At 39.3% G+C, this 27,178-nt stretch overlaps 1 protein-coding gene and 1 pseudogene across 1 annotated transcript in view; both read left to right on the plus strand.

The window, feature by feature from the left end:
- LOC109927520 (runt-related transcription factor 3-like) overlaps window positions 1-27,178 on the plus strand; it is a 160,322-nt gene that overhangs the window by 4,419 nt on the left and 128,725 nt on the right. The gene's annotated exons all lie outside the window — the stretch shown is intronic.
- Window positions 5,859-5,976, plus strand: LOC125486321 (annotated as a pseudogene).

A 27,178-nucleotide genomic window follows, 5' to 3' on the forward strand; every position in this document is an offset into this window, starting at 1 on the left:
TCTGGACTCTTCTTCAGAAATGTTCAGATTTCTGAAGAAGGGTCCAGACCCAAAACGTCAGCTTTCCTGCTCCTCTGATGCTGCCTGGCCTGCTGTGTTCATCCAGCTCTATACCTTGTTATCTCAGACTCCAGCATCGGCAGTTCCTACTATCTCTAGAATAATGACATGCTATATCATGATTATAGGCTATCCTTGAGCACAGGGCTGCATCTCCATGCTCTGTACATCTATTTCAACTGCACACCTTTAATACATGACAACAGGTACATCATGCAGGTCTGTGCCTGGTTTCCTTATGGCGCTTTCATTCTGAGCCAGAACTCAATGCTCCCTGTATTTCATCCAGACTATTAAGCACCAGGCTGGTTGTTAGGGGATAGTGGTAGCTGAGTGGATGAGCAGGAGAGAATGATAGGCCTTCTCCTGCATTATGCCTTCCGTCAGGAACCTATACACAGAGCCTAACAAGTGCTATAATTGGAGCTGGGAGGTGGGGGCGTAGTAGCAATGCGACTGTACCAATAGTCCAGAGTGCCAGAGAGCCACCGGGGTAGCATGGTGGCTCAGTGATTAGCACTGCTACCTCACAGCTCAAGGGACCTGGGTTTGATTCCACCCTAAGGCAACTGTCTGTGTAGAGTTTGCACATTCTCCCGTTGTCTGCGTGGGTTTCCTCTGGGTGCTCCGGCATCCCCCCACAGTCCGAAGATGTGCAGGCTAGGTGGATTGGCCATGCTAAATTGCCCATAGGACCAAGGATGTGTAAATTAGGTGGATTAGCCATGGAAAATGCAGGGTTACAGGAACAAGGTGGGATGCTCCTTGGAGAGTCAGTGTGGATGTGTTAGGCTGAATGGCCTGTTTCAACACTGTTGGGATTCTATGTCCTCTGGGAACATGAATTTGAATTGCACCATGGCAGATGAGACTTGAATTCAAGGAAATCTGGAATTAATAGCTAGTCTAATAGCAACCACTTAACCGTTGTTAATTATTATAAATAAAATCTGTTTCACATATGTCCTTCAAGGAAGAAAATTTTTCCATCCATACCTGGTATGGCCTACATGTGACTCCAGACCCACAGCAATGTGGTTGACTCTTAAATTCCCTCTGAAACAGCCTCACAAACTATTTGTTTCAAAAGCAATTAGGACAAGCAATAAATGTTGGCCAAGCCAATGAAACACACATCCCATGAATGAATTTTAAAACAATGTCCATTAATGCTCTAATTACTAAGTCCTGATCCCTTGGAATCATCTGGAAAGGTGGCTGAAGTTTCAGAATGATGAACAAAATAAAAATGGCAATGTAGGGAGTTAAGATGGGGAGGGGTGGAATTTATGCTGACTCTCAGGCAGCAAGTAATAAAAGAGCAATTCATCTAAACAGTCCTAGATCCCTTTGCTTCAAGGTCACCATTTGAGATCTTTGGACTTCATGTAGCATTGTAGCAATGTACCGTATCTAGTCTGCCACTTTGCCTTGTCACCTCCCTGGAGAGTTCCCCATTCTCATCCTTCACACCCTCATCTCCCACTGCTAGTGGTCTACACCCAGCAAATGCAACAATTGAGAACCTGAGGGCCCTCATGCTAGATATTTCGGGCAAGCCTGAAATGTCTACAACGGAATCCAGTGTTCAGCAACCAAAGTCCACCAGACTGCTTTTCAATAATGTAGGGGACTTCATTTCCAGAGTTGAAATTGGGCAGGCTGCCAAATGAGCATTGCAAGTAGCATTGACAGTGACATGAATAGCATTGGCAGCCCATCTGTTAAATGCTAATGGGACATGAGATTTCACTTCTTAACATCACCCATATGTTCAGGTATTGGATGTGTACATCATGCCAATTTGGTCCCCAGAGATTATTTTCTACCCCAAGGATTCATCAACACAATTGATTCCTCATGACTGAACTATCTGACCACATTTGCTTTCATAATTCATTTTCAGACAATTGTTCCTCAAGAACAGTTGAGTTCTGGTGACTGTATTATATGTATCTCCACATAACAATGTTTTGAAAGAACAGCTCATGGGATCTCTCCACACAGAAGCAAATTTATTCAGTGTAGTTAGTTGCACGGGACTGAGACTAACTAACTCAGCACTAAGTAACTCAAATGTCGAAACTGGGATCTGCCTAGTTTGCATGATTCCGGTGCATTATTTAATGAGCAGCTGAGCAATAGATGTGGGACAAAGCACATGCTTGAAACCAAGCCTTTGTTGAGTTGGCATATCTTGTAGTAAGCAGTCAGTTTCATCTTCACAAGAGAAAATAAATTTGGTAAGAGAAAGAACAAAGAAAATTAATGCTGCTATACAATAATTTCACTGGTATTCTATGCAAAAACAAGTCAATGGAATCCTCCTCCATAACATTAGAAAAATGACCCATTGTTAGACATAACTTTTCATTCGAGTTATGTTTTGCTCACACATTGCTTAAAGTTTAACCATTGGACAGTAATTGTGTTATAAAGTAACCAGTCAATAGAGAAAGGAAGATGTACAGCAAAATAGCAATGAAAAGAATTAGGGGCCTAGACAAAAACAAACAAGATTGTGACAAATAATCCAGTAAATGAGTTGGCTTCTGTTGAAATGCCCAAGGATGGTTGAAAAGTGAGATTTCTGGACAGATAACTATAAACATCTCTTTTTTAGATATATAAATGGAACCTATAAAACTATTACAGGTTTCAACCAGTGGAATTGGGCTCTATATAAATTGCTAGTTGTTCTAAACAGCCTCTATTAGACAGCCTACTCTTGAGTAGAAAGTTGACAGCGATAGGTATATATGGACAGGCAAAAGATTGAAGGGTCAAATATCAAAAGAGTTTACAAATGTTTATAATAGTGTCAGGAAAAAAACTCAGTTCTTCACTTTTTAACGTAAATTTCAAGGGAACTTTTGCGAGATTTTTCTTTTTCGCTCAGCTAGGTGTGAAATAACTTTTAAAAAGTTGGTCCCTCATGAACATGAAGAATCTGGCATCACCCACCTTTATACATAATGTCTGGACATACATATCTAGAAGTTGCATGAACTCATAACGTAAATAAAACTATAATGAAAAAAATTTTTTAAAAAACTTGAATAATACCTGGTGATGAATTTGATGTAATTGATTCCATTCATTTAAGTCAGTAACTAGCATAGAAGTCATATTAAATATTTCAGCATGTAGTTCTCTTCACAATATCACCACAAATAAAGTCATTAAGTCCCTTTTTCACATATTTCAAAATTAAACTTGAATCTCTTCTGACACCAACATTCTGAAAATAAAATCATACTTGTGTGCTCTAAATATTAGAAATGCAGATTGCAGTTAAAATGTTCAAAGGTAGATCATTGGCTAATTCTTGCTTTGCAACAAGTCATAAATGCATTAAAAAAAACTGTTTCCTAACAATTTAATGATAACTTTACAGAAGAATGCCTTTACAGAAATCAAATGCAAAGCTATTCTTTCATGTGTCAAACTCTCCTTATTAGAATGTTGGATTGCTTTCTAAATTGCTTATCTATCAAGTCTAACGCACATGGCAATCTGAATAGCCCCGCGAAGGGATTACAAATTAGAGTTTGATTACCATAGGTATGCAATGCTGTAATTTTAATGCTCATAACTGTGCTGACAAGTTCTTACTAAAAACCACCTGTAGTATAATTTCTATCCCTAAATGCTTATCGAGGACCAATGACCTAATTCTAATCAATATACATTTATCACAAATTGGAATGTATTGTAGGCAAATTTGATATGTGAGACTAAAATAATTGAATTATGATTAGAAATAGGAACATGGATATTTTGATAATAAAATAATTTACTAATCAACACACTTTAGCCGTGTCTATAATCTGTTTAAATCACCAACAAAAAATTACTTTCTCTTAATATTTGATAATAAATACTATAACACTGCATCAAATTCAATTGTACAAAGTTTTGTACAACTGATGAAAGTTGTACATTGACTGTGAAAAGAAAAAGATAACACTAAATTGCTTTTCTCTAGTCTTGCTATATTATCAATTCATCCTATAAAACCAACAGCAACTTGCATATTTATAGTGTTTCTAACATAAAAAGACATCTCAAGGTCCTTTACAAAGGGATCAAGAAAAGACATGTTAAAATAAGGAAGGGATGTAGGGAGGATGACTGAATCTTTTGTGATTGAGGTAGGTTTCAAGGAGGGACTTAAAGGAGGAGGGGTATAGAATTATAGAAAGTAGGCCCTAGGTGGTTGAAGCTCAATTTCCAATTGTAGGGCCAAGAGCAGGTGGAAGAAATGTTTGTTTTGTGGTGTGATTGGTGCATGTCGGTTTGTAAAACAGAAGAAAGTTACACAGCCAGGGAATTGAGACCACAGAAGCACTGAGAGATAAATCATACCTGCACAAACTCAAACAGAAGAGGCTTCTAACCTTACAGATAGTCTTAATATCACTCACTATCTAAATATTCAATGTGGCAATTCTTGTTTGTATTTTCTATGTGTGGACTTTCCTTTCTTCTTTATTGCATATTTCAGAATTGATATCCAGATATACAAATTACGGTCTAACTTTGTGATGCTTGTTGCAAAATATTATGTGGATTTAAATGATTGGGCATACACTAAGTCTACTACATGATTAATAATTTAAAAATATGAGTGGTCTTGATCCCTGAGATTCAGTTGGCTAAAGAGAACTGGCACTGCTCGATCATTTTAATTAGCTTATTCCCTTTCTTGTGTTGGTCTCCTCATTCTCCTTGGAATGTTTGGGTCTTTGAGAGAAAGTTCACATGTATCAAGTATTTCTGCAGCTCTAGACACTGAGTAAACATTCTTAGTTCCAAGGGGAATGTATCCGACAGGGACTTTACTGTGGGGAAGGCAGCACGGCATTACAGGAGAAGGATGTACTGCTATTTAACAGTGAATACTATGCCAGCCTGTCTGCTGATTTTTTTCCAATGGCTATAGACCTTAATTTGTTTGCATTCTCAGACAATTGTCCAGATTATTTGAATATGGGGAAGTGTTTAAAACATGTACAGTAGAATGGCCTATTGGCTTCAGCTCCTTTGCACAACTGATTCTTCTTTCAATTAGCTACACCCTGTTATAATGCTTTAACTTTGCTGTTTTAATTTGGTTGTTCCAACCATATTATGAATTTGTAACTGTAACTGATGGCTGTAAATTCCTCCACTCTTGCTTTAGAAAAACCCCTTTATAGGAACTTGCAAAGAATGGACCAAATGTTTGCTCTAAGTTCAGAGAGGCAGGCAAAGTCCTGGCTCCTCAAGATTGATTTTTTTACAATAGATGCCCACGCTTCCCATTTTCAGTCTGATGAGGAATGGCAAGTTGGTTTGAGAGTCTGGCCAGGAGACCTGAAAAGAGGTCGCCAATGATCCCCAAGGTGGGCTGAGTGGAAAGCCTGCCTGGGCACTCTGGCACTTGCTTATGGTTAAAAATTATGATTAAGAGATAAAACATTGCTCCTGTTCTCAACCCTCACTTTCCATGCCACATCTGTGCCAACCTATGCCACCTTATGTATTGTATCTACCCCCATGACCCCAAACCCTCCATGACAAGCTCTAACCCACTAACCCTGTACCCACTTCCACCCCATGCCCTCCTGTCTCATGTTTTGCCCATTGACCCATTTTTTCTTGGTCCCATGTGCCTGTATGATGCCCTATGCCTATTTATTCATCTCCCAGGGCCCCTCATATGCCCTATACCAGCAAACATCCCCACAGCCCTTCATGGCCCTTATACCAAGTCATATCACTCACACTACAATTTACCCTTTTTTCTCATCTTCCTTCATGACTATACTAGTCTGAAAATGCCTGATCTCATCTGCTCTTGGAAGTTAAACAGACTCAGGCCTGGTTAGTAGTTGGATGGGAGACCTCCTGGGAATACCAGATGCAGTAGGCTTTTGTGGGTGGTATGGTGGCTCAGTGGGTAGCACTACTGCCTCATAGCACCAGGGACCCAGGTTCAATTCCACCCTCGGGGACTGTGGAGGTTGCACATTCTCCCCGTGTCTGTGTGGGTTTCCTCCGGGTGCGCTGGTTTACTTCTACAGTCCAAAGAATTGCAGGGTAGGTGGATTGTCCATGCTAAATTGCCCATAGTGCCCAGGGATGTTTAGGTTAGGTGGGTTAGACGTGGAAGAATAAGTCAGGGTGGGATGTTCTCAGGAAGTGCAGTGTGGACTTGTTGGGCCAAATGGCCTGTTTTCACACTATAGGGGTTCTATGATACTCCATGTCACCTCATGTAGTATCCACTATGGGCGTACCTCAAAGGCTTACTTCCAGACAACAAAATATTGATGATTTCATTATTGAAAGAAAACACTTTCAATTATACAAAAAGACTAGTACATCAAAATTCCTTCAACTAATCTCTTATGCAAATAAACATTTCCACTCAATAAGCAGTTGGAGCTGTCCATCGAAATATGCATTTGATAGGCACCCCATTGGGAAATCAGTGAAGCAGCACAAATTTTATAATGGCTTATGTTGACATAAACACTGAAATCCATTTTCTTTGTTATTACACCATTTTTTGGGACAGTTTCTTGATAGCTTTGACAGTTCAAACACTATCACAGTGATCAGAATAAATTGTCAAAATTATCAACATCAGCTGTGGTATTAAGTTGCATTTGCTCAGCAATACCCTGGTCAATGATCCTCATTTTAGGTTCAGCCAGGACCACTTAGCTTCTGGTTGGAATCATACCAAGCACAAAGGAAAATGATGGCAGTTGTTGGACATCAATCATCTCAATCCAAGGAAACCATTGCTAAATTCTCAGGGTAGTCTCATATGTTCAATTATCTTCTGCTGCTTCATCATGCACCTTTCCTTCAACGTAAAGTCAGAAGTGGGGACGTTTGCTGATGATTGCACAATTTTCAGCCCCGTTTGTAGCTCCTCAGATATTGATGCAGTCCTTGTCCATATACAGCAAGACCTGGGCAACACCCAGGCATCAGTTGATAAGTGGCAAGTAATTTTCACACCACACAAGTGTCAGACAATGAGCGTCTTCACCAAGACAGTATCTAATGATAACCTTTTGATGTTGAATGGTATCACAATTGCTGACTCCCCCATGATCAACATCTTAGGGGTTACCATTGACCAGAATCTGAACTGGACAAGCCATGTAATTATTGTAAAAGCAAGTCAGAGGCAAAGAATTCTGCAGTAAGTAACTCAGCTGTCTCCCCAGTACCTGTCCACACCTACAAGACATAAGTCAGCAGTATGATGGAATATTATTCACTTGGATGGATGGGTGCAACTCCAATTACACTCAAGAAGCTTGACAGCATTCGGGACAAAGCAGCCAATTTTGTTGACATCCCACCCACCACCTTCAAGATTCATTCCCTTCACCACCCACTGCACAGTGGCAGTACTGAATACCATCTACATAATGCACTGCAGCAATTAATGAAAGGTTCCTACATCAACATTTACCAAACCTGTGATCTCTACCATCTAGAAAGACAATAGCAGCAGGTGCATGAGAACCTCACCACTTGCACATTTCTCTCCAAGACATAAACCATCTGGACATGGAACTGTATCACTGTTTCTTCACTATCCCTGAGTCAAAATCCCCTTCTGAACAGCTTGGTGGGTATATGTACACCTCAAGGACTACAGATGTAACATGGCAACTCACTATCACCTTCTCCGGACAATAAGGGATGGGAAGTAAATTCTGGCCTAACCAGCAATGCCCACATCCCGCAGATGAAAAAATAAATTGATTTTATGCACTCTTTACAGACTAGTATGCCAGTTTCATAATCCCAAAGGGTGCCTTAGTTCCACCAAAGATTAACCTACATCTACTAAGGAGCAATCTAATTCCATCAAAGGTATCCCTGAACCAGGTCCAAAGGGGTACCTTAACTTTTCAAAAGGGTACTCTGGCTACCTGAAGGTAATGTACTGAGAACACACCTGGTCTTATCTGATCTCTTCTCCAAAGTCTAGGTTCCATGCTCCAGGGAACTCCAAAATCTGATTTCAGTGGAGGCAGCCTATGGAAACACTCGTACAAGAACCAGGGAGCACCCCCAATCCCCAATTGAGGGCAGGTTCCCAATGTCTTCCAGCCTTCTCACTATGCCGAGGACACTTTCCATCATGGTAAAAATCTGGGCCTTTCAATTCTGGTGAAATAGGGATACGAAAGGGACATTAATGCAGCTGGAAAAGCCTTTCATTATTGAAAGCGATAATGTGCTGGGATTGATGCAAACCCATGACTGTTTGGAATGTAATCATCCCTTATCTTACTTTGTGAATTAAATATGTTTCTTTTGGTATTTATATGAACTGGGAACTTTGATATGCATATTATTTTGGTTCATACTGGTACATGATGATCTGGCTTTAATTTATGGTGACTGCGAGGAACATTTGTATTAGAATGCCTGCAAATGAGAGTCTGGCGTGTTCATATTTCATGTATGGGCATGTCTACAGGAATGAATACTGGGAATGAATTGTCAATAAAGATTCCTGACATTAATTCAGAAATAATGTACTATGGATAAGTCCCATTATGTGGATTTCGATCTTAAAATTGAAATTGTAACGTTGCAGTTTACTTTGTTCATCCAACCATTTTACTTTGAAACCATATTATTTAAAATATTTCATCTCACTTATTCATTCTCAGTATTATAAATTTTATAAAAGACTTTATAGGACAGGAAAATACAGTTAGACCTTACAAGACTGTAAGTTATATAAAAAAGGAAGAAACTAACATGGCAAAAAAAGTTTGTACTCAGTGCACAAAATATTTTAGGAATTTACATGCAACTGTGACTTCACCCTCAAACAATGTGACCTTATAGTTTCTTTAAGTGAATATGCTTTCTTTATATGAAAGAGTGAAGGATGAAACCCAAATCTGTTTGCATTCATACTATATCTTGTTTGAGTTAGGTTAAGACCGAAAGGGGATCAATAAAGCATGCATTTTACAATTTTACATCCCTCTAGCATAGCTTGGTCCATGCAAATAGATACATTGGCAGCTTTGTGAGCTGGCCTGCTCAAAGAAAATTATTCAAGTGAGATTATTGTCCCATAATTGTTATTACAAGATATGTTTTTAAATTTGCCATTGGATTTCGATGTAATATTTTTCTGCTGGGCTACCAATATAACCTTAATTTTCGCATTCTCACAAAAATACTTATGTGTCAGCAACAAAATAACAAAAAAATTTTAACAGAAAAGGACCTGATATCATGTTGCAGTGATAACTTGAAACAACAAAGAGAAGCCTGAGAAAACTACCCAAATTGCCGTTCCTGATTATGAACGAGTGAGCCCTGTTGAAAAGTGGATTTTTGAGACAGAATTGAACTCAGTTCTGTTATTTGTCAGGTAATCTTTTAATTTGTAGGGTAAATGATGGTTGCACTTGGAGATTACAATTTGTTTGGCATAAAGAAATTAATTCATCATGTGTGAAGAATTCAATTGCCTTTTAAATTATAGTTCACATTCACAATGTTAGGAGTAAGCATTCCCTTTGCAGCTTCAACTCTCAATATGAAAATTCCTCATGTTGCTTAAGGAACAGGGAGATGATGTCATTCTATCCAACTCTTCATATAAATATATTGGGAAAGTTAAGCACAATTACTTTTATGCAGGTGGGCTTCAGGCTTGGATCCTATGTCCCTCAAATGAATTACAAGTCCTTTACAGTTCTACAGAACGAGTTCACTATTTCTGATTAATCATCCACATCTCAAAATTCTGTTGCCAAGAACAGAATGTTGCACCCTACTATAGATGTATATGTGCTTTATATATAATGTTCTATAATCCACAATGTGTGCTAAGGAAAGTAGATGATGCTGAATAGGTAATCAGACACTAGCAATGACTTATAAAGTAAGACAATAAATTAAAAGGGAATTATTTAAAAATAATCTTACCTTGTTTCTGTAGAAGATGATAATTCTGCATTCATCGTAGAATCCCTACAGTGTGGAAACAGGACATTCAGCCCAACAAGTTCACACCAACTCTTTGAAGAGCATCCCACCCAGACTCACCACTCTACCCTCTCCCTATAACCCTGCATTTCCCATGGCTAATCCACCTAACCTACACATCCTTGGACAATATGGGCAATTTAGCGTGGCCAATCCATGTAACCCACATATCTTTGGACTGTGGGAGGAAACTGAAGCACCCAGAGGAAACTCACGCAAACACAGGGGGGATATGCAAGCTCCAAACAGACAGTTGCCCAAGGCTGTGAATTGAACCCAGATTCCTGGTGCTGTAAGGCAGCGGTGAGTAAATTGGTCATATTGGCCTGGTGATCTGAATTTTCATTTGTGCTGAGCTACAAGACTTCAGGTGAATTGGTAATGAATATGCTGAAATTGGGTTTAGGAATCTTGGTCTAGGGCTTTCTGAACAAGATACAATGATCTCTGTTGGAGTTGGATAATTTTTGAATACTGAGTCAGAATAGAATGAGTCCTCTCTGTGATAGCCTGCACTAAGTCTGCACCAACACACCAGAATTATATTTGAAGTGGGGTATGGTTATGGGCAGAATTTAATGCCCACCCCCATTGCAAGTCTGGGGGTTACTCTCAGCACCTGGATAATGGACGCAGCATTGGGAAGCAGTGTCCAACTGAAAAACACCCCTAACCTTGCTGCCGACTCCTTTTATTGCCGTCAGACCTCTGTGGCTTGTGATTCAACAACGATCATACCCCTCGGAAGGATGTCATCCAGTAGCAGCCACCACCTCCCAGATGACACAGCCATTCAAAAGAATTACTAGCCTCTGATTGGCTGGCATCTCTTGGTGGGCAGGATTTCCACTTTTGGCTTCTGTGATGTTGGGAAGGTCCGCCATGTTATCCAGATAACAACCTGAGTGATGGTCTTCCATCAAAGAGGCAAGGAGCCATTTCATTGGCTCTCTAGCCATCAGGCAAAATGCTTGTGGCCCACATTAGATAAGCTCCTTTACCGCAGCATGGATTTGTGACTAGAATGGAGTTAATGTAGTAAATTGGCTCAGTTCGAATGAATGAAAACAGTTCTTATTCAAACTATGAGTCCCTTAGCGCACTATTAAAGCTATTAATTCTTTCTTGTACAAAGTTTGAATTTTACTTTTATGGGAATTTTGACGCACATTAATTAGGTAGTCCTGAGCAGATAAAGATTTCATCAGGCTGGAACAAATGGAGGATTTTATAATGAAGAAGTTGCAAGCATTAAAACGTACTAAACAAAATAACATGCTGAGATGGTATTCTACACTAGAGCTTCCCTTATCAAAAAATTCCAAAAATTGTTGCTGATGATATCAAATGCCACCCCTGTCTTTAACGTTTCATATAATATATAAAATCAAACTTAAGTCACTAAGATAGTGGTTAGATGTCTGTCCTCAGTCAGGTTCTTATCAATTATTGACAACCGTGTGGTAAATTATAATAGCAAGAGAGTTAACCAAGGTGTTAAACCAGCAATCTATTTAAAGCATAAAGAAGTTGTCATCTGCTCATTTCCATGTCAAAAAGAGTAATTTCAATACATTCTCAAGGAACAGTGTAGATGAATTCATTCCTAGATGAAGAGCTTCAACATAACAAATTTCTTGACATACATTCTATAGAATTCCGAATCGTTCAAGAATATTGTGCAAATCACAGTGCAGTAAAGGTATTCAATATTTCCCCAGCTTCCTCTAATAGATGCTTTCTCATGTTTAGGTTGGCGGTCTCTTTCAGTGATATGTAGGGCACTTTTTTGTCTCTAAGATTTTTACAATGTTGAATTTTACAGTCACTGATATCATTGCTCGGAAGTGAGACAACTTCTATTTATATTACTCTGCCAAAGCACTCAAAAATCTTTTTAATTGAAGTACAATGCCATATTAATTTTGTACTGAAACATTATTCCTTACCAGCAGAAAGAAATACTTTCATCACATCACCCTGGGCTAGACTTTGAGTGACAATACATTGTGCAGCATGACTTAGTTTTTCTTTATGGTCCTATTTTTTTCAATTAATCCCACGCTCAGAAAAGCACCATCTACTGCAACAGAGTGAAATTTCTGTTTTCAGTGTTATTGCTCCAATAAGCAAATCTACCAGATACATAAAATTACATAGGCGATGTGGCACACTAACAAACCATTTAGTCCATGCCAGTGTTTATGCTGCACTTGAGCTTCCTCCCATTTTTCCCACTGTGAATCTATCACCATAACATACCACTCCTTTTTTCCCTCATTTTGTCATCCATGATTCCCTTAAATGCATCTATAATATTCACTTGAACCTGTCCACATTGTAGTGAGTTCACACTCTTTCCACTCTTTCGATAAAAGCATTATTTCTAAAATTCTCTGTTGGTTCTCTTAGTGGTTATCCTATACTAGTGGCCTCAGTTATGATCTTTCCTACAAGAAGAAGAATTTTCTTGCATCCATGCTATGATAATCGTTCCAGTTTTTAAAGTGTTCTGGCAAGTCATGCCACAACCTTCATTTTTTTCTATTATCTATCCTTTCCTGATATATATATGCAAACAATTTGAGTATCGTCCATATAAATTCTCTCACATCCTCTCCAGTGCCTCTCTACTCTCTATTCTTCTTATAATATGCTGACCAAAACTGCACATAGTACTCTAGGCCCCAGATGACTACAAAACTGAGAGGCTCTCCTTCCTGACAAAAAAATGTGGATAATCCTTGAGAATTCAAAGTCTGGCCCAATAGATGCCATTTCCAACAGTCACAGGGGTAGACTTCTGGATGTCCTGTTCTTCCCTGCCTGGTTCCTGGAGAATAGGCTAGCTGCCTCCATTTAAATTGGAGTTTGGCATCTGAACTATAATAGAGTGTGCAATGCAGACTAGGCCCAGATCAGAACATGTTTGTTTCAGTAAATTTAATCTGGGGATCCAAGGCGAAGTGCCCCTGTGGAGAAAGTGCCACGGAATCTTAGGTGGGTGGAATGAGTTGACACTGTTAGCATGGGGTCTATAAAGGGCCAGAATTGTGGGCACAGGGTTGTTGGCATAGCAAGCGCAAGGGTGGAAAGAGGAGCATGGAGTAACATGAAACATATTGGGTGGCATAGGGTTGTCTTGGATAGGGTATTTGTTGTAGGGCAAGGGGTATGAGTTGTGGAAGCTGGAGATATGACTTTGCTTTCATTTTTTTGGTAAATTGCTGCACAGTGCCAATACAGGGGAGACAAACTTTGTGACCAGCCCACATGTACAGCCTTTGCTTTAATGCTTGGTATGCCCTGCCTGCCTCCCAAGGAGCCCCATCAATTCAGAATAAAAATCCAACTTTCGGTAGCTCTTTTTCCTGACTCAGGACAGTGGAGCTAGGAAATAGTCCATCTCTGCACTCCCTGCTTGAGAGAGAAAGTTCAGGCCTAAGTTCTGAAGAAAAATCATGAAACTCAAAAGACTAACCCTGATTATTTACACAGCTGCTGCCGGACCTGCCTGAGTTCCTCTCACAATTACTGTTCTTATTTCAGATGTCCAGCACTTGTACATTTGCTTTTGTTGAAATGAAATAATTGTGCGCTCATCTATGGCACCACATGCCATATCTTCCCTTTTCCACAACATTCACAAAAGTAAATATCAACAACACAGTAATTAGTTTAATAAACTTCTCCTTCTTTCTCAGCTCCACTTATCCTTACATTATACCTCTGAATTCCTCCTTTTTCCAGAATACATCCAGTTGTCTCATCTCTATGGCCTGATTACCTTCTCTATTTATTAAATTTCTAGCTATATTATCAATTGAATAAAAACTTTCCACAGGGCTTCCTGTCCAACTTCTCATACTTTGGTTTCATACCTGTAACTCTTGGTATTCAAATCTTTTACTAAAGTTAGTAATTTACATCAATCAATTTTCTTAACTCCTTTCAAATGGTGACAGCTACAGTAGGTTCACATTGTAATTCATCATTTGTAAAGAAAGCAAACCTAACTTTCAATTGTTAGTAAATTCTGTATAACTAGAATTATCCTTGTTGCATATTTCCGCAAATCTAAAGTTAAATATTCATGTGATTCAATAAGCAGGACAGTATATAACATTCAAGTGGAGATACAATCAATACTTAACTAAATAATAATACATCTTATTTTAATCAATAATCTATCTTACTTCTTTTATACCTCTTCCTTGAGTCCTCTGGTGCTAACTTCCTTCTCTAAAAGAATTGATTGGATAACTAGACCACTGTCTAAGATTGGCAGCGTTTCTGTTATTCATGAATGTTATCTTCTGATCACTGGCTTACTTTAATTTCCTTTACATTTTATTTAATCTCCCACAGTTGAAATAAATAACCAATTAAAAAACAAAGGCATGAATCTACATCCTAACCCATTAATTCTTACAGTGTCATAGTCAGTTACCATGGTACTTCATGGTTATCTCTGTAACAAAACACAATGCAAAAACTTCTTTTACAAGAGCAGGCAACTAAATATTTATTAGAAATATGCGTTATGTAATGATCTTCAGTAAATGACATATTTCAAGCCATTCCAGATGCTATTTTGCACCATTATTGAACTGTTTATCATTCATCTTCCTATGTAAAAAAAAGACAGTCACTGCAAGCAGAAGGTCATTGTGAGAAATTATCTAAAAGTAAATGAAATTTAAATGAAGTACATGCATTTATCAAATAATGGGGCCATACAATGACCAGAGAGGATGTGCACCCACTGAAAACTAGATTTCTATTGTTGCACAATCATTGAAAAATCATTAATTTCTGATACATTTTAGATAGAGGAATTGGTGTAGTATAAGTGATCATAGGAATCCTGAGACTAAGCAACTAAGATAAATCACTATCACTAAATCGCTATGGCACAGGAGGATGCAATTCAACACAAAGTATCTGCACAACTTCTATTACTTAGAGTCAATCTCATGCCTTTTCCCCATATCAGTGCACCTATTTCTATCTAAATACTCCATCCAAAGCCCTTTTAAATTCTTCCATTGTTCCTGTCTCCAGCACATTTCCAGGATGTGCATTCCATACCCTAACTACTTGCTGGATGTAGAAGGTTTTTCTCACATCACCCTTGCATCATTTGCACTATACTATCCAAAGCATCCTTTTAGAAGGATGCAGGTTTGAGGGCTGCACTGTGATTTTATCCAGAGTTAAATAACCTGCTAACACTTATCATCTAGGATCACATATACAAAATAGCCCATTTGACAAAATGATGGAGCTGGGTGAAACCCACAATCTGGCATCAGTTGGCAACTTTAAGAAAGAGCAAAGAGCAAAGGCAAAAGATGGAACATTTATAACTATAATTAGTAAATTGCCAAATATTCTTTTTGACCCTAGCATAAATACATTGTTCAATTATTCAATAATGTTGCAGATTTTCATGAAGCTTCATACGGTTTCTAAAGGTTTCTAAAGCTAAAGATTTATTTTGGCAGGCGTATCGCCATGCTTTGAGCTAAAAAGTTGGTTCTAAATATTTGCTGGCAAATCATTGCCTTTTTTTGAATAATATCATGTGATGCAAGAATTCCAACAGAACTGGTCTCAATTTATCATCTTGGCAACTATAAAATTGCAGCAGGTTCTCAGTATAATAAAGGAAGGTGAGCCTTAAATCCTGTGTAAATCACAAATATCAAAACTTCTGACCCAGAGTTGCACCCTTAGAACATAATGTATTGACAGCGAAATATTTACTGTCCTTAAAAAAAATGACCAAAAGAACTGCAGATGCTATAAATCAGGAACAAAACAGAAATTCCTGGAAAAGCTCAGCAGATCTGGCAGCATCTGTGAAGAAAAAAATCAGAGTTAACGTTTCAGGTCTGGTGACCCTTCCTCAGAACACATATTAGAAATGTGTTACATAACGATCTTCAGTAAATGACATATTTCAAGCCATTCTACATGCTATTTTGCACCAGTATTGAAACAATTGCCGAGTTGTTTATAATTCATCTTCCTACATAAAAAAAATGACAGGCACTACGAGCAGAAGGTCACTGTGATAAGTTATCTATATGTAAATGAAATTTAAATGAAGTATATGCATTTATCTAATATTAGGTCCATACAATGACCAGAGGGAACAAGCACCCACTATGTAGTTCTGAGGAAGGGTCACTGGACTGGAAACGTTAATTCTAATTTTTTCTTCATGGATGCTGCCAGACCTGCTGAGCTTTTCCAGCAACTTCTGTTTTTGTTCCTTATTTACTGTCCTTGTTGGGTTATGGCTGCTCGCCAGCATGTAAGCATGCCATTAGGGGACATGCACATAATATCATTACTGTATCATAGCATGGAACCTAAGGGCAAAAGGTCTCATACTCCCTCTTAATCCAGAATCACTTGAAGTATGAAATGCTACTGGGAGCATGCTGCTCAGATGTAGTCCAATATTTAAGATAGCCCAAACACTAATGTGCCTGTGGATGTTAATTTTTCTACATGATAATTAGCTGTAACAAATATATGTTCGATTCTTCAATACTACAACATCCCCACTCAGTTTCTTTCAATTTGGAAGATAATTTAAGCACTGCTGCGTCAGATAAAACACCCACTTAGAGGTAAACTAACGTCAGCTTTGTCCAGCAGGAGTTTTCAAATTTTATGCTGCTGAAGCCACACACCTAATCTCTGTGAAGAAAATCATGGGTCCTATGTATAAAATCTAATTTACAGTTAAACATCTTTATTTATTACTTTTGTTTAACTTAGCCAAATCAAGCATGTGCATATGTCATGGTCAATGCTCATCCAGGCTTGGTATTCTGTTGTCATTCAAGTAAATGGTGAAAATTAATCTTTGCATAAGCAGATTTTACTTAAATGAGACCAACACTGCTGTTCAACTGCTTCTTAGTCAACATGATCCTGCTCCAAGTAATGTCTACACAAATGCACTTTCCAGCAGGGGTCACTGAATAGCAATCAGGAGTGTGAATCCTAATTAATATTACCCAGTAAACTGATACTGAAGGCATGCCTATTGTAGTTTGACTCAGGATCGTTTACTGAGAGAACCCAGAGATCTCACCAGGACAGTCTTATACTCATACCAAATTAGGATTTGTACAATTACTGAGCAATTCACCTTGCAGGAACACAATTAGATATTGGAGCTGAAACAGACTTAATTGGAGTGCTATCGTGCCCGTTTGCTCTAATTGATTGGAAAACCCAGAAGTCAGACATAAATGTAATGGCTTATTACGAAAGTCCCTAACAAACAGTTATCAGACGCTGCCAGTTTCACTCAATGTGAGAGTGTCTCACAGTTACAGGGCAGCCTGAAAAATTTGAAAATGTTTCTGGCAGTGAGCTGACTAAGCAATGAAAATGACGAACGGGCACTTTTATCTCCTACGGAAAATGGTGGATAGAAATGTACATACATAAAACACAAGTCTCAGAGGGGATGTAACTAGTTCAACATTTACCTGTTTTTAAAAGCGGACGTGTATGGGCCCTGATAGACTTATTGGAAACAGTAAAAGCAGCAAGGGAAAGGTTTCTGTCTGAATGTCAAAAAAAATCAGAAAATCTTTGCTGTGGATATTTCTGGTAGTTGAAGAAAGATCACTCAGAGAAGTAAAGCAGTTTGGTACATTTTTCATAAAAGCTGCTTCCAATAGCCAAGAAGAAAGAAAATCACAGCAAGGCTGAATTTGAGACTGTGGATAGCAATTTCCTTTTAAAAGGTGGATCCATATTGTCTAATTACTTTTGGCAGACCTCTTGAAACTTTCTCATAGATACCAAAGAGAATGAACCCTTGGCTGAGAATCACTGCTGTACAGAATTAGGTTTCACATAATTTTTCCATTCTAGGGAAGATTCTGTTGACTCTATCTATAGTGAGCTGTAAACATTTTCTTTACTCAGCCAGTTAGGATTTTGCTATAAATGGCAAAGGAAAAGCCTTCCAATCCTGTGGTCTCAATTATAATCCTGTGTCCAACAATAATATCTGATAACTATAGGGATGATGAGCTGAATTATTTTGGGGGCTTTATGCAAAACGCCACCACCATTTCAACCTATAAGATCCCATGCAAACAAGGTTATTTTTTTGCCAAATCTATACCAAAAACTGCCATAGAGGTGTAAGGGAAGCCCTGAGAAAATTGTTGGCAACAAGGTGTAACACTCAAAGTAGTATGCTGCCAATTTGATTTCCTCAATAAAAATGCCCAGACTCATAAGCACTGTCATGTTTGTAAAGGGCAACTCTCTCATCTTTAGAATTTCAACCAGTTGAAAAATGTACTTGTGTATATTTTATATGTGCTAGTCTTAGCCCCTTTGTCACTGATTAACAAATTTTAAGAAATGTGCATTTAAATATCCCCTTCAACGACCTCAACAACTCCACTTGATTATTTCCTTTTAAACATAATATTGCAAAAGGCAAATGGCATTACAGATTAAATCAGGACAACACATTTGTAACAGCAAAGGTGTCACAAATGACAGAAAGTTCACAGTTATGCAATCTGCATTCCTAATAGCACCCAGAGTTTTGTGCAACCAAAGTGCACATGTAAGAATTTAAGACAGAGTCATTAGCAAGAGATGCAAATAAAATGTGTTATCAAAAGGCGTTTCTGTCTTCGAATATATGTGGGCTCGTAACCAATTTAATTTCAATAATAACTATAAAAACAGGGGTGTGACTAAAATAGTGGAGTTTGCAGTTACCTAGCTGTCAACACCTTTCCTGGGTGTGGCACTGAACAAAAACTGCCATTCTTGAGACCCCAGTGTAAATGTTCACCCTGATTCACGATATGCAAAAACAAACATCAAAATACAATTCCTTTTAACTGCAGCCTTATCTGATAAATGCATTAAGCGTGCAGAAATACTTCTGCTCCTAAAGAGAAAGTAAAGATTGCAATCTTTTTTTGTTCAGAGAATCGAGGAGGGGTAGATGCAGAAATCTTTAGTATTCTAATATGTTTATAGAGAGCAATATTCAATACTTAAAATGAGGGGAAACTCCTCACTGTAAATAAAGTAAGGAAGATACATTCTGCAATTATAGGACATAATTCCACCTAAAATAATGGATTTCAAAGCTCTGTTATGAGGTGTGGAATAGTACACATTTAAATTCTTTGTACATGATCTCATTGGACTTAAAATGAACAGAGTTTGGAGTTCAATTGAAATCGTTTACAATTGTGGTAGGACATATAGAGCTGTAGGTGGATACAGATTAAATCACACCTGAATTCTCAAAGTAAGGAGGGCAGAGCACAATTTATGTACATACTTTCGACTGGTTTGATATCAACCTGATGGTAACAAACTCACATAGTAAATGTTCAACAACTAGTCCCAGCATAGGCTTGGCAGTCTGACCATTCAATTGCCATAACCTCCATGTGATATCAAGAAACGGTTGGAGACACTGGATACTGCAAAGGCTACGGGCCCTGGCAACATTCGGGCAATAGTACTGAAGACTTGTGCTCCAGAACTTGCTGCTCCCCTAGCCAAGCTGTCCCAGTACAGTTACAATACTGGTATCTGCCCGGCAATGTGGAAAATTGCCCAAGTATGTCCTGTACACAAAAAGCAGGACAAATCCAACCTGGCCAATTACCGCCCCCATCAGTCTCCTCTCAATCATCGGTAAAGTGATGGAAGGTGTCATCAACAGCGCTATCTAGCAGCACCTGCTCAGAAATAACCTGCTCAGTGATGCCCAGTGTGGGTTCCACCAGGGTCACTCAGCTCCTGATCTCATTACAGCCTTGGTTCAAACATGGACAAAAGAGCTGAATTCCAGAGGTGAGGTGAGAGTGACAACCATTGACATCAAGCCTGAATTCAACCAAGTGTGGCATCAAGGAGCCCTAGCAAAACTGGAATCAATGAGTAGTGGGGGCAAACTTTCCAGTGGTTAGAGTCATACCTGACACATAGGAAGACGGTTGTGGTTGTGGGAGGTCAATAATCTCAGCTCCAGGACAGGAGTTCCTCAGGGTAGTGTCCTCAGCCCAACCATCTTCAGCTGCTTCATCAATGACCTTCCCTCCATTGTAAGGTTAGAAGTGGGGATGTTTGCCGATGATTGCACAATGTTCAGCATCACTCATGACTCCTCAGACACTGAAGCAGTCTGTGTTCAAATCCAACAAGATCTGGACAATATCCAGGTTTGGGCTGACAAGTGGCAAGTGACATTCATGCCTCACACATGCCAGGCTATGACCATCACCAATAAGAGACAGTCTAACCACCGCCCCTTGACATTCAATGGTGTTACCATCACTGAATCCCCCACTATCAACATCCTGGGGGTTATCATCGACCAGAAACTCAACTGGACTCACCACACAAACACAGTGGCTACAAGAGCAGGTCAGAAGCTGGGAATACTGCGGCGAGTAACTCACCTCCTGACTCCTCAAAGCCTGTCCACCATCTACAAGGCACAAGTCAGGAGTGTGATGGAATACTCCCCACTTGCCTGGATGAGTGCAGCCCCAACAACACTCAAGAAGCTTGACACCATACAGGACAAAGCAGCCCGCTTGATTGGCACTACATCTACAAGCATCCATTCCCTCCACCACCGACGCTCAGTAGCAGCAGTGTGTACTATCTACAAGATGCACTGGAAAAATTCACCAAAGATCCTCAGACAGCACCTTCCGAACCCACGACCACTTCCACCTAGAAGGACAAGGACAACAAACATATGGGAACACCACCAACTCCAAGTTCCCTTCCAAGCCACTCACCATCCTGACTAGGAAATATATCACCATTTCTTCTCTGTCGCTGGGTCAAAATCCTGGAATTCACTCCCTAATGGCATTGTGGGTCAACCTACAGCTGTTAGACTGCACCAGTTCAAGAAGGCAGCTCACTACCACCTTCTCAAGGGCAACTAGGGATGGGCAAGAAATGCTAGCCAGCCAGCGATGCCCATATTCCACAAATGAATATGTAAAAAAAACCTGCTGTTCATATTCTCTCATGTCTGTCCTAATGTGAGCCCTGGAGAATGATCCTTTCACCTCTGTTTAAAACAATAGAAGGATTCATTCATCTCACACGATGCTAACCCAATATGGGGTGAAACATTTTACTCTCGCTGGTTATGGGAAGGGTGTTTGATTAAATGGGCTGGGGCACAACAGAACCCTGCTGCTTGCCATGCAGTGTGTACATTAGCTGATGCCATGTGGTCAGCTCGTTACCTTGGTGGTGGAGGGCAGAAGTGGATGTGGAGGAGAGGGACTCAATTAATCAAAGGTACTCTTGCCATTGCCCTGAAACATCCCCCATCCCGCTCTCCCATTGGTCCCCACTCTGCAAAAACATCTTGCACATCCCACAAATGCCCTTTACTCACTTGTCATCTCTGTAACTCCACCATCCTGGGATTCTGCTGGATATTCTACCTGGGGCCTTTCATGTGGCGATGCAATGCACAAGAGCAGCTGACTTCTGATTAGTTGGCAATTCTCAGTAGGCAAGTTTTCTGGCCCTTTTTGGAATCCATAGGAACCAGGACAAAACAGTCCAATGGCTAGAGTTATACCCAGCACAAAGGGAGATGCTTGCAGTTATTGGAGGCCATTTGTCACAGTCCAAGGAAGTTCTCAGGATAGCGTCCTAAGCCTAACCATCTTCATCACTGACCTTTCCTTCATCATAAAGTCAGAAGTGGGGAAGGTCACTGATGATTGTACAATGTTCAGGATCATTTGTAACTCCTCGGCCCATGCCCATATGCAGCAATACCTAGACAAACAACATCCAGGCTTGGACTGAAAAGTATCAAGTAACATTTGCATCACAAAATGTCAGGTAATGAGAGCAAGAGAAAACTCCAACAAGAGAGAATCTAACAATTTCCCTTTGATGTTGAATAGCATTACCATCATTGAACCTCTATCTACCAACAGCCTGTGGGCTACCATTAGCCAGAAATTTAACAAATACTGTAGCTACAAGAGCACGATAAAAGCTACATATTCTATGGTGAGGACCTCCCCTTCAGCTGCCTAATATTTGTTTGCATCTACAAGGCACAAATCAGTGACATGATGGAATAATCTCCACTTGCCTAGCACCCTATCCACTTTCTTCAACATTCACTCCTTTCATTGCCATGCTCAGTAGTAACAATGTTTACCATGTACAAGTTGGATTATAGTAATTCACCAAGGCTTCTACCTTCAAAACCCATGACCTCTACTACCTAAAAGGACAGGAGCAGCAGATGCACCACCACCTGCAAATTCCCTTTAAAGCCACACACCATCCTGACTTGGCAATACACCAAATTTACCTCTATCAAAGCATGCCTTAATTCTCACAAAGTTGCCCTGGGTCTAGATGCGAAGGGGTAACTTACCTCTTCAAATGAATACGCAGACTATCTGAAAGAAACAAACTAAGAACAGACCTGTTCTTGCCTGGTCTAACCTCCACACTCCGGGTTTTACACTTCAGAGGTTCCAATGTTTGATTTCAATGGAGGCAACTGGTCATTGAATTGTTCAGCTGCCTCCAGGGTATGTGCATGCATTAATTACCAGCCGCCTCTAATCTCGTCCATGCAAAAATGAGAGATGCCGAGTTTAGGATCGCTACGATCTTCCAGTATTTTCACCATGGTAGAGATGCTTTCTTTTGTGTTGAAAAGTCTGGCCACTGTACAGTACCATTAGAAACAAACACTGGACACAAATTCTCAGTCCTTAATACAGATCTGAGTCTTTCAATATGTGAGCTCATTCAATAATGAGATTAAAAAGCAATCTACTTTACATGGGATTTCAATGTATTCCAATGTTTTAATGCTAATGCTTTGGTCAGATTTTAGTTTCAAATAAAATGTGTTGCAGATGTGCTTCATAGATTGAACATTGTTGAAGGAAATCTGTTTTGTATTATATTTAGAAGGATTAGGTGTGAGCAATGATTTATAATATAAAGCATGGGCCTTTAAGAAAACAGAAATTCAAGATAAATTTCCCGGAGATCCATTAAGAGAGAGCAAAGAGTTCCATAGGCTGTTCAGTTTATCCTATAATGTAGGAGGTGATATGGTTTTTGAATGGAGATACCTGCACTCAACAGCTTACTTTAGTAAAACAAAATTAATTTGACAGAACTGTTTTTCATTTAAAGCAAACAGGCAGAGGCTCAATGTATAAGCATGTATTTTTCATATATTTCTAGGATCAGTTCTGAGGCATTATTATCACAATAACACTACATGGGCTTTCATGAACAGACCTCTGGGTAATGGTTAGTGTTTTTGAACTGCCTTGTACAGATGGAAACCTTAAATTATAGATTAAAAGGAAAACTAAATGCTAGATCTGAAATAAAATAGAAAGTCCAGGATACATGGCAGGTCAATAAGCACTTGAAAGGTTGGTGGTACCATGCATCACAATAGCTTTATTTGGTTTCTGATTGAGTATCCTATCAGAAACGTTGATCTCTTTCAGACACAGTCTGGCTTGCTGTAGTTACAGCATTTTTAATATCTGTTTTATAAGCTGAGCAACAGTCTTGAGGAACAGAAGATAGTCACTCAGCCTTAAGTACCTGTGCTGGTTCTTAGAAACAGCAAACAACTTAGTCCACATTCTTTCTTCATAGCCGTGCAAATTTTTCATTTTTAAATATACATTGAGTTCCATTTTGAAAGTTCCCATTAAATGTGATTTTTAGGTAATGCATTCCAGATCATGACAACTCACTATGTGAGATCAATTCTCCTCAACCCTCTGGTTATTTTAACTATTTGCTTTCTAGTCTGATATCTGGTATATGTCAATACATTCCTTTCTGGATATATTACCTTGATTGGAATAGATTTTAAATAGAAATGATTGAGCTATGCTACCATACATCATTATATGAGACCATTAAAATAATTTAAATTCCCAATGGATACACATTTTTCTAGTTCTGATTCTTTGAATATACCTTTTTATAACGAAATCGGCACTTGAATTGTGTTGTTAGATGGCATTTCACTGATCTCTTAATTTAAAGCTTGTTTTGATTTCCTTAAACTTAACACTCCAGTTAGCTATCAGAAACATAACGCAGAATTTAACCTTTCACCTGTCAAGAGTTTAATGGCAGGAAGGTCTTTAATGAGACACAAAGATAACAGGACAGTACGTGCTACCTCCTGTCTCCAGTTCAGTTAAATGCCTACTTGAGGTCTCAACCTGGCGCCACCGGTATTAACCCAGCAGTGGGAAAACAGCATGGCAGGCAAACTCTTTGAGGCCATGGATGGGGTCTCAGAGAGATTGGGAACAGGGGAGTCCCCCATTCAAGTGTGAATGAGGAACCCTGAATTGGGAAGGGGGGAGCTCACTGGGAGCCACCTCCTTAGCCTTGTTGCTGGTTCCTCTCCTCCGTGACCAGCAGCATGTAATCCCTGTAAGCTTGGGATCCAGTAACAATCCTTGACCTTTCCTGGAATCATATCAGCAACAGCCACCGCCTCCTGGGTGGCATTGCTATTCAGTGGAGCTGCTGGCCTCTGATTGGCCTGCATCTCTTGGCTGAAGGGATTTTATTCACGAGGTCCTCAATTCCAAGGATGGCCCACCCCTAACCAGCTAAGACCTTGTGAGTGTCACCTTATTCAGTGGGCGTTCTGTCAAGGAGGTGGTGCTTGGCTCTTGGTGGCTCTCCAACCAGCAAGTCAGACTGCCATTTCCCCCATTAAATACCACCCATAGACATTAACTACAGATGTGTCCTATTGAATTCTCATACACAAATAACCTGTTTCATATCAGAATAGTGCCACTTACTAGGTCTGAGGAATCTCTATAGTTCAAATTTAAAACACGTCCCTTACCACAGAATAGTCTTGGAGTTCCCAAAGGATCTTACATTCCATAACCAACCATAACTATATTGTTGAATTTATCATTTGCGTCGTGCAGCATTTATTTAAAAACCTGTATATGATCTAAAGTCTCAGGAGGGATTTGAATCAGATTGCCTCTTGAACCATGTGATAAGTGATTTATATTTTGAGTGAAGAAATACCAAAATTATTTGTTTAATGAAGCTTTTGTCTTGCAAGAGACAGCAAGAAATAAGGGAATAAAGAAATTGAAGGAGATCAGCAAAATGCAAGTAAGTTTAAAGGGAAAATTAAAGAAATAGCACAAAATGAGAGAGAAAAGAAATATCACCGTTTCTGATCACAGTTGGTAAAGGAAGCAGTAGACAGTTTGAAGGGTAGTATAAGTAAAATTTTAAAACCATCACAAATCAAATTGAAAGTCTCATCATTTTGCGGCCTTGTGTGAGGCTGTTAAACATATTTTTGATATATTTACACTGAATAAAACTGCCAGTGTTAAACTGCTCAAAAAAAAAGCAAATTCAATTGCAACAATAAGCTGGGCTAAAACAGCAGCAACCTAGAAAGTTTCCTAAAACTGAGGAAATTTTTGCTATGTAGGTAACTTAGCCTTGCAAATAAAAATATCAAAATTAGCTAGCAACATGCAAAACATAATATTCTATAATTGTAGAAACCAGAACTTCAATGCCAAAAACATATAGTTAACAAAGTTTAGGTGGGGTCCAGACTTTAAAAATGTTTGATTATATTCCTCACAGCTAACAGTTTAATTGTGTACTTTTTGTTTATGTAATGACACATTTGTAAAATTTTAATATGCATTTTGTTTTGAGAGAAACACATTCCCAATTAACACAATAAGGTGTGCCTAACATAAACAGATTAAGCAATGCAAGTGCTTAGGAAATAAATATTTCCCCCTCACAGTAAACCAGATTCTGTTCAATAATTTTGGCCAGCTTCATTTTGGTCTTCCTGATTTACACCTGGAATAACAACTGTAAGGTCCTATAATTAAATGATTTATTTTTCTAAAGTCATCAATGATTGGCCAACCTGACTCTTTGTTTACTGAATCTGTGCTATTGAAGAGAAACACCAGCCAAAGTGTGAAACTGCTGTCAGCTCTGGATTGATTCTTCACTGCTTCAGTACTTTAAGATGCATGAAACAGGGGCTGGCAGGCAATGCATTCACCTCACAGCTGTGTAGCATTTGGCTTGCCATGAGTTACATATTAAACAGATATTGAAAAGTGCAGCCAGTGATTCATTTCAGATTACTTCTGAATTCCACTTGTTTCTGGGTCTACCATTATGTGATGGAGGGAAAGGAACAGTGCAGTTGTGACTGCACGGATCAGAGACAGATTAATACTTCTTGAGGTCATGGGTGTTGCGAATATTCAGCGACCTGCCACGTTTCCATGAACACCTCCTCACTCCCACCCACTCTATCCCTTCACCTCCATATCCATTAAAACACAACCATGTCGTAAATCTTACAAAGCTCAAGAATATTTATTAACTGCTTTTTTGGTAAAGCAAGTGGTGCTGCTAAAAAATCCTGAATAATTGAAACCAGTCTGACGGTTGTTTACAACTACTTTTGTATTTTGTTGAGTATTACCAAGGAGCCAATATCTGACTGGTGCTCCTGGGCATGAGTGTCTTTGGCCCATGGGTTGAGTTGCCCCTACGTAGTGATTGGAATGAGGGACAGGTGGATCTCACTGACTATGAGATCCTTGATCGGGGCTGTTAACTGGGGCCAATCAGGGAGCCGTGGCTGACAGATATAAACAGGAGATTCAGAGACTCTCCTCATTCTAAGGACTGGCTCTGAGCTGCCTGATCAGATCCGGTGTACTGTACATATGAAAATAAAAGGTGATTTGGTGGCATGATACCAGGTTCCATGGAGTTATTTCACCTGGCACTGGATGACTTCAGACCATTAGGATTACTGTGGTTCGGTATGTGGTTCTGCCATTGTGACTGTTAAAAATTAAGATAGACAGAATGACACAGTAAGATTTAGAATCAAAACTCTATAATTTATTCAAACGCAGGAGCAGAATGGATTTCTAGGAGTTATTTCATATAACATAATTAATACCTGGCT

Source organism: Rhincodon typus, chromosome 27 (genome assembly GCF_021869965.1).
Source record: "Rhincodon typus isolate 14 chromosome 27, sRhiTyp1.1, whole genome shotgun sequence".
In the NCBI taxonomy this organism is placed as follows: Eukaryota; Metazoa; Chordata; class Chondrichthyes; order Orectolobiformes; family Rhincodontidae; genus Rhincodon; species Rhincodon typus.